General features: G+C 37.9%; 1 protein-coding gene across 4 annotated transcripts in view; it reads left to right on the top strand.

Annotated features, from left to right (window-relative positions):
- Positions 1–13,526, top strand: part of LOC105477150 (WW domain containing E3 ubiquitin protein ligase 1) — a 124,160-nt gene that overhangs the window by 9,027 nt on the left and 101,607 nt on the right. Inside the window, exon 1 of one of the 4 annotated variants that reach the window (XM_071068025.1) lies at positions 6,745–6,766. The exons of the other annotated variants lie outside the window; for them this stretch is intronic. The gene's annotated coding sequence lies outside the window, so the exon portion shown is untranslated. Of the gene's footprint in view, positions 1–6,744; positions 6,767–13,526 lie in introns of those variants that run through there. 4 annotated transcript variants of the gene reach the window in all.

The raw sequence follows: 13,526 nt of genomic DNA, 5'->3' as shown, positions 1-13,526 counted from the left end.
ATTTACATGCGTGAGCCACCATGCCTGGCCAAATAAAAAACAGTTGCTAAAAGGGTAAGCATGAAATCTGGGATACTCACTTAACATGGCTAGCAGTATATCAGGTAGTGATGGTTTTGCTGTGCAGCCTGGGAACAAGAAATCATTAACACCATCATTAGATGAAGTATAGTATAGACCAGTGTTTGTCAAAGTGCAGTCCTTGTGTAACAGTCGTCTGGGATGCTTATTAAACATGCTGATTTTGAGTATCCTTTGAGATCTCTGATATGGTCCTTGAGAGTGGAGCTTAGGAATCTTCATTTTTTGCAAATGTCTCAAGAGATTTTATACATGTTAGTTTGAGAACTGTTGGTAGAAACTGAGTTGGTTATTTGGGGTCCTAGTGTGCTCTGTCAGAGGTCATTTTTCTAGCTAGCTAAAATATTCCTTTTTTTTTTTTTTTTTTTTTTTGAGAAAGGTCTTGTTCTGTTACCCAAGGCTAGAGTGCATTGGCAAGATCACGACTCACTGCAACCGTAACCTCCTGAACTCAAATGATCCTCCCACCTTAGCCTCCCTAGTAGTTGGGAGTACAGGTGTGTGCCGCGACACTTGGCTAATTTTTTATTTCTATTTTATTTACTCATTTTTTAAGACAGAGTCTTACTGTCACCCAGGCTGGAGTACAGTGGCACGATCTCAGCTCACTGCAACCTCTGTCTCCCAGGTTCAAGTGATTCTTGTGCCTCATCCTCCCGAGTAGCTGGGATTACAGGTATGTGTCACCACACCCAGCTAATTTTTGTATTTTTGGTAGAGACGGGGTTTTACCATGTTGGCCAGGCCGGTCCTGAACTCCTAGCCTCAAGTGATTCACCTGTCTTGGCCTCCCAAAGTTCTGGGATTGATTTCAGCCATGAGCCATCGTGCCCTGCCTTATTTTTATTTTTTTGTAGAGATGGGGGGGTCTTACCTTATTGCCCAGACTGGTCTTTAACTCTGGGACCCAAGTGATCCTCTCACCTTGCCGTCTTTCCAAAAATGCTGGGATTAAAGTTTCGAGCTAGTGTGACCAGCCCTCAAGTATTCTTTAAGTACACATGTATAATGTAAATACAAAGAGAGCTTAACATCTGAACCTTCCAGACATTTAAAACAGCCTAAGATAATTGCCAAGGACTTGATCCAAACAAACTCTAGAAACTTGATACAGGGTGATTACAGTGAGGAGTAGGCAAGAGGAATGATACTGCAAAGAGACCTCCATTAGGCTTCCTTGTTCAAAACATTTCCTCCGTACTTCTTTCTACAAAAGCAGAAATTACTTTGAGCAAAGCTAATTCTTTTTTAAAAATGCCTACTGAGAGTTCAGCTAGAAGTTATGATTCATTATTAAATAGTCTGATTGCTTTTCGCTTAGCTAAGGTAAGCCACTTAAAAATAGAGATTTTTAACTGAAATGTGTCAAATTTGGAATTTGGGCTTTTGACTAGAAAGTAGGTTGGTTGGGGGCATGATGTGTCTCTTATAGGAAAAAGCCTTTGTTTAGGGTAAGGGCATTGACTTGGAAAGTCGTGAGAAAAGGTTTGAATTTTAAATTAATGAAAGAAACAAAACAAATTTCAAGCTAATCTCTAACTCTTATTTAGGGCCACAGTGATGACACCTATGGGCTGTCTCACTTAAACCCTTCTCAGACCCATGACCAGCAGGACCCAAAATCTGATCCTGTCATCAGAAGAGTAGATCTTTTTTCCTGGAAAAACCTAAAAATATGGTTGAAATAAACATAGGTTGCTGTGTTAGTAATTTTGTGGTCAAAAATATGCCAAAGCCATGATTTTTTTTTTTCTAAATTTGAGTGGAAAGGATTAGTTGACATTTCTTTTTGAGGAGCCTATTTTTTTTTTGTTTTTTTGGTTTTTTTTTTTCCTGAGACACAGTCTCGTGTTGCCCAGGCTAGAGTGCAGTGGTGCAGTCTCAGCTCGCTGCGACCTCCGCCTCCTGGGTTCAAGCAATTCTCCTGCCTCAGCCTCCCAAGTAGCTGGGATTATAGGTACCTGACACCCGGTGGCTAATTTTTGTAGAGGTGGGGGTTTCACCATGTTAACCAGGCTGGTCTCGAACTCCTGTGACCTCAAGTGATCTGCCTGCCTTGGCCTCCCAGAGTGCTGGGATTACAGGCTTGAGCCAAGGCACCTGGCCATGAGAAGCCTATTGTATTTGTGTTTGTTTTCACTGTCTCTTTGAGCCCTTTCTCTCGGGGAAAAACAATAGCCATCTCTTTTTGTCTATGCTCTGTGAAATATTGTGTCGATGTTTACAAGTGAATACGGAATGGAAGGTATATATTATACTTGGGAATACCATTTTTCTAGGTTAAAAGTGGTAATTGTAACTTGTTTTAAAACTTTCTTTGTGATTTAATTTCCATTAATGTATTGGCTATTTAGAGCTCGGGCCTTAAATAAAGTAAGACAAACTTAGATTTGAGTTTTGGCACCCATGGGCTGAGTGATACTGTTTAAGTTAACTTCAGTTTAAGCCCTAGTTGTATCATATGTAAAGTGAGAATAATATGCCCAATTCATGGGTTTATTGTGTGACTTAAAGCTGGCACTTGGTTTTCAGTACATATTCACTTGGCTGGGTCTATAATACCTTCTCGTTGATGTCAGATCTATTTCAGAATTTTCTTGAATTTTGGAAAGGTAATCCGTTCCATATACTGTTAAATAAAACCCAGTGAAGTCTAGGGCAGTGCCTGTACTTTGTTTGGCAAATGCTTGTGTGTGGATAAGTAAGGTTAATAAATAGTCACACATCAGGTCAGATTTTGTTGCTAAATGAACTTTCAGGTTTTTTTAGTTTTTTGCATTTTGGGTCTGTGGATATTGTGTCCCTGTATTTTGGATTCTAATACTTTCCTCTAAGAATGAGGACTATCTGATGAAAATTTATCCTTTACAGCATGCTTTAAAATGCGTAGGAAGAGTATTTGTAAATAGTGAATTAACAGTGTGTATCTATTATGTAAATAACTTGAACATATCTTGAAATTGTGTATTTATAACAGATTTTGTGGCAGTACTGTATTCCTTTCAAGTTCTTAAATGTAATTTCTAATCCTTACTGCAGGTGTGTGAGGGGCTTTCTTTACCTACTTTTCTCTATATGTTGTGGAAGTGTAGAAGAAAAGTATTGAGAGTTTCTGTGCCTTAGAGTAATTGAGAGTGTGGTTAGAGTGGTGGTGATCACGGTGGGATGGGGTTAGGAAATTAGCTGTTATTGGGCACCTTCTATATTCCTGATTCTAGAAAAGAGTTCCACTTTCCCACAGTTAATATTAACACCTTTTTTAAAAAAAAAAAATACACAATACTATATTAGTTTGGTTTTAGTATCCTCATTTAACAAACAGGAAAACTGAGACTCAGGTTAAATATGCACAAATAGAGTTGAAGTTTGCACGTAGTTCTGTCTGACTTAAAAACTGTTCTCTACATTACATTACCAAAATGTGCTCTTCTCAAACTTGAAATTGGCACTTTGGAATTGAAGAGTTAGGACATCTCCATGGCTGCTTAAATGCTGATAAATTAGAATTCTTAATGTGTTAAGAAACAATCAGAAGATGTTTTGAGGTGAACATAACTTCGAGTCATGATATGCTGCTGATGAGCACACTGTGGAAGAGTGCTGGTTTCATCAGCAGTTCTGGGTTTGGCCTGCCATTAAGAAGCTCTGAGTTTCTGAGTAATTCTCTTTAATCACCTCTCATCCTCAGCTCAACTTCGTGACTCTGCTTTCTGCTGCTTCATAAATGCAGCAAGTATGTGTTTTTCAGGGATGCCAAAATATTAAAAATTTTTGAATTTTTAGGAAAAAAGTCAGTTAAGCAAATATACTATTAAAATATCAGTTTGATTCAAGTGACCAATTACTTATGGAAATGTTAGTGTCATTTTGAAATAAGAGATTATACTGAAGTTTGATCTTCATAGAATGTGAATGTCATGTTGTCCTGAATGCTTTCCCAGAATACATGGAAATTATTTATTAAGCATGATCTCTAACAGCTTACCTACTCCATTATTTATGTGCTTATACTTTTACACATTTATCTTTTTACGATTAATTGTTCTTTCTCTCTTAACCTTAAGGAAAGATATTTTCAAAGGCTAGCTTAACAGCCCACAAAACCACCTGACGTAAGCTTTAGTTGATAAAATAAGAGAATAGTAACTTCAGATTGATACAGCAAACTTCTCATTTTAAGGCATGGGATTAGCTCAGCGTTTCTTATTGTATATTTTGTTTCTGCAGTGCATATGTAGTGAAAAGAGCATTAGCTTTGAGCTCAAGAAAATCTGGCTTCAAATTCAAAGTTTTACTAGTTTCATGGCCCTGGGCAATTTACTTCAACCTAATTTTTCTTATCTGTTCATAAGACTATTAATGATGACTCTAATAGATAATTGATAACGTTAGAGAGAATTTTTTTTTTTTTTTTTTTTTTTTTTTTTGAGACAGAGTCTCGCTCTATAGCCCGGGCTGGAGTGCAGTGGCCGGATCTCAGCTCACTGCAAGCTCCGCCTCCCAGGTTTACGCCATTCTCCTGCCTCAGCCTCCCGAGTAGCTGGGACTACAGGCGCCCGCCACCTCGCCCGGCTAGTTTTTTGTATTTTTTAGTAGAGACGGGGTTTCACGGTGTTCGCCAGGATGGTCTCGATCTCCTGACCTCGTGATCCACCCGTCTCGGCCTCCAAAGTGCTGGGATTACAGGCTTGAGCCACCGTGCCCGGCCAGAGAGAATTTTTTTGTAAAGTGACTGACATATAATAGGAGCCCAGTAAATGTTTGCTGCTGCTGTTATATTTTGGAGTCAGAGGCCTGGTTCAGGTTCTGTGTTTAAGACTGGCTATGTTTTCTGCATAACTCAGGTGCCCCACCTAAGTGTATGAGGTCTTGGGCTTTATCATCTTACCTTTCTGTCTAGCAAGTATCTACACAGCTCTTTTTATACGTTAACTTACGTTGATTCTGTAAGTTTGGAACCCAAGTTTTAATGTACTTAGTGTTATTTGAATTATATTGTCTTCGGAAACCTGCAGCATAGGAGTGGGAAACCTGTTTCTGATGTTCACTAGGGTAAGGGGAAAAACTATCAAATGCATGCTTTTATATATATATATATATATATACACACACATACACACACACATATATATTTTTTTTTTACTGTAAAAACTTTGGTGTAATATGCAAACATAATATTGTATAAGAAACTGAGAAATTATAGCAAATTAAAAGAAAAACACTAGCTCATTCTTAGAACTGTACTGATACCATTTAGGTTTATCTTTTGTTGACATAGCTAAATTTTAGTATAAATTATTTTAAGACAGAGAAATAAGAATCTTAAGGGTGGGAAAAATAAAGTTCATCAATGCATGATAAGTGAAATTATATTTCGCTCTTTTTAGAGGTGGAGGAGGAGATGGAGCTGGGAGAAAAGGAAAGATTAGTGGGATAATAGAGTAATGATGCCAAATCGCCCTATGTTTTTGTGTTTTAAAGGCCTATAGCTGCTTAGGTTAAAAATTGGAATAGTTGCTGCTAAGTGTGATGAATACATTTTCTTTTCTTTCTAATGTTTTCTAGTAAACATAGTAACTGATATCCTTTCCTGCAATGGAGGAAAACTGTCAATTTCATTTTGGGGAAGTTGGTATAATCTATTTTATTTTTTTAAAAAGGTTCTTTTTATGGTGCAACATCACCACCTTGTGGCTGTCTAGAATATTGTTTCTAAGTTGTTTCCACCACTGTAAGCATAAATTTAATTGTTCTTTGATATTGGCCAGCGACTCTATCTAGTTTGTAATGCGTAGCTTTTTACTATAAATAGGGGTGGAGAGTAGAAAATAAAATGATTTGTATACAAGGATTGCAACTTTATAGAAGTGTATTTGAGGAAAATAATTGTGTAAATCATTGTGAGGTTGGTGTAATTATGGATGGTTTCTGTGTATTTCATATTTTCATGAAATATGCACTATTTTCAGTGAAGTAATTCTAAGCTAAAAATTATCAATATGTTCTATGTTCCAGTTCTCATTTAATAAGAAAATTGAGGCCAAGTAAAGTTTAGATGCCCCATCTCACTCAGCCATTTAATGTAGGACTGTTTGTTGTCTAAAACAGTGTTTTCTAAACTGATGACTCTTGGAGGGATATTTTCTACATGAATTTTTACACTTTTTTCTTTTTTTTATATGACTGCTAACAGCCAAATACTTTTTTCATTTTGATGATAATTTTAAGGGGACAAATCAGAATGAAAAGTATGATGGTTAATTTAAAAGAGCATCTAGAATAAATAGGCCATTTGGTTTTACTGCCCGTATTTACTTAGTTGTTTGGGTATTTGGTTGACACTAAGTATTCTTCAGTAGCAAATATGTATTAAACACTTCCAGTATGCCAGGCTTTGAGGGAGGCAAGTGGTAAGGACTTGCCCTGGCATTCTTGGAATTTAGTATTCAGTGAGATAAATAAAGCTGTTTTATGACAAAAGTTTAATATCAGGGGTTCTGGATAAACGTAGCTATAATTTGTTTTGTGTTAGGCATCATGCAAAGGGATTTAGGTACTGCTTTTTAGTCTCAGCAATTGATTTTGGAATTTTGCTTTCATTTTGCAGGAGCAGTGTATATGCACACAAATAAATATTGGTGGAAGCCCTGGCATACCCCCATGGAATGATGGTTTTCCTCGTCAAGTATGGACAGTTTGGCTGTTCCAGTGGGCTTTCCTGGCTTGGTCTTGCTATCCTGCCACCATTTGTCACAATGTTTCTGTGGGAAAATTTGTCTTGTATTCCAAGAAGTCATCTTTTCCTTAAACTTTTGGGGTCTAATGTTTGATAGTTTGGGGTTTAGCATACAACTTCTAAAGTGTTTGGAATGTTTAATTAGGGTTGGGGAGTATCCAAGTGTAATAAGCCTCTGTCCTATATTCTTTTGTTTCTTTGAATATTTAATAAGTCAAACTAGCATTTTAGATCCTTTAGTTTTGTATTGGACTTTTTTCTATTGAGCATTTGTTTTGGGCTGTGGAGGTGAAATATTGGTGAGGTGAGCATGGACTTGAATCTTAGAATTAGGGCAGAGATGGGAGAGGATGTAGGTGGGTATTGTCCCATTTGCATAGTATTTTCTTAATGATATTTTAATTTAAAATTTCAGTTCTGTGCTGTATAGGTATTTTCTTAACCTAACCAGTCTAGCCATCTTTTATTGTTGTTTTAACAGTTAACATAATAATATGTTGTTTTATTAGTTGTGTATCTGTGTGTCTTCATTTAATACACATTTATTGAGGGTTTTTTGTTTTTTCTTTTTTGGAGACAAGGTCTAGCTCTGTCCCCCAGGCTGGAGTGCAGTGGTGCCATCACAACTCACCACTGCCTCAAACTCCCCAGGCTGAAGTGATGTCCTACCTCAGCCTCTTGAGTAGCTGGGACTACAGGAACGCACCACCACACCCAGCTAATTTTTTTTTTTTAATTTCCTTTATTTTGGGTATATGTAATTCTATTTTTTTTTTGTAGAGACAAGGTTTTACCGTGTTGCCCAGGCTGGTCTCGAACTCCTGGGCTCAAGTGATCCACCCACCTTGGCCTCCCAAGGTGCTAGGATTATGAGCATGAGCCACCATGACTGGCCCATTTATGGAGTATTTAGAAGGGGCCAGACATTGGACTAGAGGCTAGAATTACGATGAAGCTTAGTAATAAAGACTTTAATAGTACAACAGGGGAGATAGAGAAAAAAACATGGTTAGAGTGCTCTGAAGACACATAGCAACTAGTTCAAAATTGGAGAGATGACACTTGAGCGGACAGATGATTAGAAGTGAAGGAGAAGAGCAGTGGGAGGAACATGTGGGAAGTTGTTGGTATCTAAATCTGTGTGAGAATCACCTAGAATGCCCAACACAGACCCCAGGTGATTCTGCCATGCAGCCAGATTGGGGACAATTGGCAATGAATTAGAAATATATGCGAATAGTGAACTTTTTTTTTTCTGGAGAATCATCTTTTTTTCTCTACCTAAATTTTAATGAATGGAGGTAAGAGAGTGAGTGTGTATAAATAATGAATTGGAATGACCAGGACTAGTTTGATAATAGTTGGAGTGTGCCCCTTTCTCTTCTGGAACCTAGGCTCTAAACAACTCTAACAGATTCATCGTTTCAAATCGTGTACTATTAAAATGAGCTGGAAGAAAGTTCTTGTCTATGGGGATTGGTGCCTCTACTCAGCTGGGCCCAAGTTTCTCCTCTGTCTGCCTCAGATTCCTTACCTTAGTCACATACCTGGTAAAACGGAATTTTGTCTATTCTCATTGACCGTTGTATTGCCAGTGCCTCAAAGAGTGTCTCCTACTTCACTGAGAAAAGTGGAGACATTAGGGAACATATCCTTAACTTCCTTTCCAGACATTTTTAAAGATACCTGCACCCACAAGCATCCTTTCCTCTTTGAAATCTCAAGAGTAAGAGCAGTTTTTGTCTCTACCTGTGTTTAATCTCAGCCAGTTCTGCCTTCTCGGGTATCTTGTGTTAGTGGTCATCATCCAGCCAATGACTACAGCTTCTGCTTGCCTGTAAAGAATACTCAGGTCTCTTTCATCATTAAAAACAATCCTCTAAACATGTTTACACTTATGTTTCTCTTTTCTTTGCTGGTCAAAATAATCTGAAAATAAGTTTCTGGTTGTTCCTTTTGCTTCATAAGCCGCAGGCTTCTGGGCCTACCTTTCCATGAAAATTGCTCTTGCTAAGGGCCTGGAAACTTTCACATTGTCTAGTAAATAATTTGCTGTTTTTACTGATCTTACCTTGATGGGGTTGGTCACTGTTTCCTCCTTCTTGAAATTCTTCCTTGGAGTTTTCTTTTGGTTTTCGTCACCCCTTTTCATAGTTCCTGTCTGCTGTCCAGCTTAGTCCTGGGGTTGCCTAGGTTCTGCTCTATGCAGTAGGCCTTTCCTGAGTGAGTGCGTGTACACTGGGTACCTGTCACAGCATGGCTGGCTTTCAGTTTACTCTCAAGCTCTGCTCATAGGATGTCATGCACAGAATATACCTCCAGAATATAGCTCTTTGCTGTGCTGTGTCTCAGTCAGTAACTGTTTATTGGGGGCCTTTCCCCAGCCAGACTCTGGCGTAGGTTCTAGGAATAGAATGACAAATAAGATAGTCTCGGTCCTCAAGGATCTTATCTTGGCAGAGATGGGAATATGGATAGAAGCGAGAGGACAAAATATGTGAACGTCAGTAATTGAGAATTACTAGGACAGATAAAATAGGGCGAGGTGGTAGAGTTGGCCTGTGGTGATCAGGAATTCTTTCTGAAGAGATCATATGTAAGTTGAGTCCTAAGACTGAGAAGGCAGCCAAAGGACTGTTGGATGAAGCAGTGAATGCAAAGGCTCCTTAGCAGCACTTGAAGTAATTAGGTTGAGGAATGGCAGGAATGGATACAGAAGAGAAGGAAGAGGTGGGGCAACAGATTATATAGGTATTTATGAGTTTGGATTTGTTGTAGTTAAAATGAGAGAACATTGGAAACAGAGTTACCGTGATGTATCCTGCTTTAGAGGGATCAGTCTGACTGCTGGGTAGAGGATGGATCTAGGTTGGGAGTGAAGAGTGGGGCAGGGAGACCATTTAGCAAGCTGTGCTTAGTTTGGATGAGAAATTATGGGCTTGGAGATAAGAGCTGTAGTGGTAGTGATGGTAAGAAGTAATTGGCCTAGTCAGAAATCTGGGACATCTTAACGTCTCCCCTTCTTTTACCCCTGCATCTCATTAGTCCACCTCTTATTATAGATTCTGCTCCTCAATGTCTCTGCTTCCTCTTCTCTTTCCCCTAATTTCAGGCCATTTTCTGCCTAGACTACTTTCAGGCTACCCTCACAACACTGCCAAAGGGGTTTTTCTAAAATACACATATATTCCTTCTCTGCTGAAAATGTAGTGGTTCTGTATGGCTTTCCTGGTATTCTTCATGGTATAGCTTCTTTCTGCCTTAATAGTTTTGTCTCTTAAATTTCTCCCCCGTACCCTTCCTAACAGAACTGCTATTTAACCTGCTTATGTTAGTCATCTCACCTCTCTGGGCACGGAATGTCTTGAAAGCATGTCTTTCCTTTCTACTTCTTTTCTTTTGTATGTGCAGCTGCTGCGTTGGAGTCCTCCACAACTCATCTCAGCTGTTACCATTTCTCAGAATTCTTTCCTGACAACTCTTTACCTCTTACCTCCAAATAATATTAAGGTGCTCCCCTTTTGTTGTGTAGTTACTCTCTGCGCAACCTTTTCTGTCAATGAACTTAAAATTGAGTCACTTGTCTGTTTCTGCTACTAAATTTTAAACTCATTGAGAGCAAAGAACATATTTTATATGGTTTTTTTATTTCTAGTGTTTTAATATATCACCTCAAAATATGCCGTGTTTGTGTGTGTGTGTGTGTGTGTATATATATATATATATATATACCAAAAAACTTCATTCAAAAAATTGTTAAATTGCCTAATGCCTAGTTTGTTTAATTATTGATCACCCTTTTTTTTTTTCTTTTTGCAACATGGTAAATTGATTTACTAGAAAGATTAAATTAGAAGCTTATGTCAGTATTTTTCAGGGAGAGAATGGAGGCCACATCAGTGTTTATTAAGTGATTGAATTGTAGTCTGATGGTGCAGACAGGTCCAGGAGAAAGTGGATATGAGGTGGCCACTGTTTGGCCTTGGAAGAGGAGCGGAAATATTGCAGTAGAGTGGTGAGGGCAGCAACCAAATTGCAAAGGTAGAAGAGTGGGTGACAAAGAAGCTGGACATTATTTTAGGAAGTGAGTTCATCAAAGGAATTTTTTTCTCCCTTTTTCTTGTTGCTCTTGTTTTTTAAAGTAATTCATGAGCCCCAAATCTGTTTGATGACCCAAAAAGAAGGGTTTAAATGAGGGAGGAGAAGTGAGGGAAGACATTATCCTAGAAGATGACAGTGTGTAGGTATACCACTTCAGAAAGTAGGAGGGCATATTTAATTTCAAAGACTTAATGCTAGGACAGGATTGAGTGTAGTGTCTTTTTACAGAAATTTTCATCAGAAATTATTTAAAAGCTGGGATTAGTATCTCAAAAGCACCTCAGTGTTTAGAATTAACTGATACAAATCGTATAAATGTAGCAGGACTATTATTTTTCTAAAATGCATTATTTAACTTTCATTATTTAAAATTGTTCCTTGTATTTAATATTATAATATTGCATTTTTCATGCTTAATAATTTAGCGTTTATATAGTACTTGATAATTCACAAAGTGCTTATCTAATCTTACCTTGAAGGTATCAAAAAACAAAATTATCACAAATTTAGTTATAGATTCAATTGGCTTTTATTCACAGTCTGTTACAGATCTAATTGGCTTTTATTCCATTCTACAAAATAGAATGAGAACGTCTGCTGGGTAGTGGCAGAACGCTGGGTTTTGTAAGATGGGGACAAGGAAACAACAACAGAGAAAAAGCTGACTGGTTAATGTCAGGATTAAAGCAGAGGGGAATTCTTTATGATGTTGACTCAGGCAGACTGTTATTTGTTTTCAGGGAAAGATGGTCTGCTTTGACTATCTGCTTCCTTGAACTTTTAGTTTGATTATGTGGCATTTAGCATGAGTGGCTTCATTTTGTCTTGGTCTGGTATTTTGGGGCCTAATGCAGGAGCTTAGTCCAAAAACAATGGCTCCCCTAAGTTTTGCTTAACAAAGGCTACTGAAAGAGGTTAAATTATATGTCTATGGGCCGAGCATGGTGGCTCACTCCTGTAATCCCAGCACTTTGGGAGGCCGAGGTGGGCCGATCACTTGAGGTCAGGAGTTCAAGACCAGCCTGGTCAACATGGTGAAACCCCGTCTCTACGAAAAGTACACAAATTAGCCGGGTGTGGGCACCTGTGGCCCAAGCTACTCAGGAGGCTGAGGCAGGAGAATCACTTGAGCCTGGGAGGCGGAGGTTGCAGTGAGCCGAGATCACACCACTGCACTTAGCCTCGGCGACAGAGTGAGACTCCATCTCAAAAAAAAAAAAAAAAAATTGTCTGTGGTCTTGCTCATTTTATTTATTGTGCTTTGTCACTAAAATGACAAAGGTAGTATACGTGAAACACATTTTCCTTGAAAGGGTGGTTAGTTTAGTTTTGCTTTGGGTATGTAATTGTAACTTTTGTCATTAATTGGAACAAGAACTCTGATAGAAGAGCACATTAAATTGCTCTGATCATATTTTCTGGTATTACTGAAGCCTTGCTGTGATGCAGGGCTATTTAGAAAGCAAGGACATAGATGGAATTTAAAGTACTCAAAAAGGTACTTGATTAGAATTAATGAGAATGAAAAGAGAATTGAGTTAAATAGTTTCACTAGTTATTGGACTTGAATTTCTGTAAATAAAGTGAATTTTATGTGTTGGTTGCTTTGAGAGAGAAAAAAATTTGTGTTCATTTTGTAACTAATAGTTTAGAGTAGATTGATCATAGAATAATTTTGAGAACAAGGCTTTCATATAGCTTAGAAATGGTTAAAATTGGCATTAAAAAGGGAATCTACAGAAAAATCAAGATTTGGTGCTTCAAGCTCAAAACTGTGATATGTATGGTGCATTTTAATGTAAGAATATTTTTTGCTTACGTTATACATGTTAATGAGAGGTAAATTTTGAGGTAACTTACTGTAAAGCAGAGGAGTTTTCTGTGTAATTATTTGAGAGTAATAAAACTTTAAAAATAAAAAATACTTCAGTGCTTTGGGAGGCTGGGGTGGGAGGCTCACTTGAGCTAAGGAGTTCTGGACCAGCCTGAGTCAAGTGTAGAGAGACCCCATGTCTACACAAACAAACAAAAAAATTAACCAGGCATGGTGGTACATGCCTGTAGTCCCCGAGACTCAGGCAGGAGGGTGGCATGAGCCCAGTATTAGACGCTGCAATGAGCCATGATCATGCCACTGCACTCTATCCTGGGTGACAAAAGTGAGACCCTGCCTCCAAAGAAAGAAAGAAAATAAAGTAAAATTAAAAATTAAAAATACAATCGAATAGAAGCTCACTTTCTATAAGAAAATGAAGTGGTTGAAAAATAGGAAGAGATTGCATTTATGAAAGGGGAGATGTGAGATATATCTGAAAAAGAAAAGTCAAGAAACAAGGTTTAGATTTATGTTACTGGAAAAGAAGATGTAAAAATTAGAGAGTAAGAGAAAACAGAACTAACAGGCTCAGAAAAAAATTAATGTATTAATGTTAATTAAAAATTAATGTATTATCTCCCTCTGGCTGAAAATCTGAAATTGAGTGATAATGAATAGTAAGAGTTGGGTATTCATACTAACTTAGGAAATTGGGCATTTTGAAGAAAAATACATTTTTCTCATAGAAATACTTCCTAAAGGGCCATATATTGTACACTTAAAGGAACTTTG

Source organism: Macaca nemestrina, chromosome 8, assembly GCF_043159975.1.
Source record: "Macaca nemestrina isolate mMacNem1 chromosome 8, mMacNem.hap1, whole genome shotgun sequence".
Classification (NCBI taxonomy): Eukaryota; Metazoa; Chordata; class Mammalia; order Primates; family Cercopithecidae; genus Macaca; species Macaca nemestrina.
Note: the sequence above shows the minus strand (reverse complement) of the source record. Positions and strands in the feature narration are given on the sequence as shown.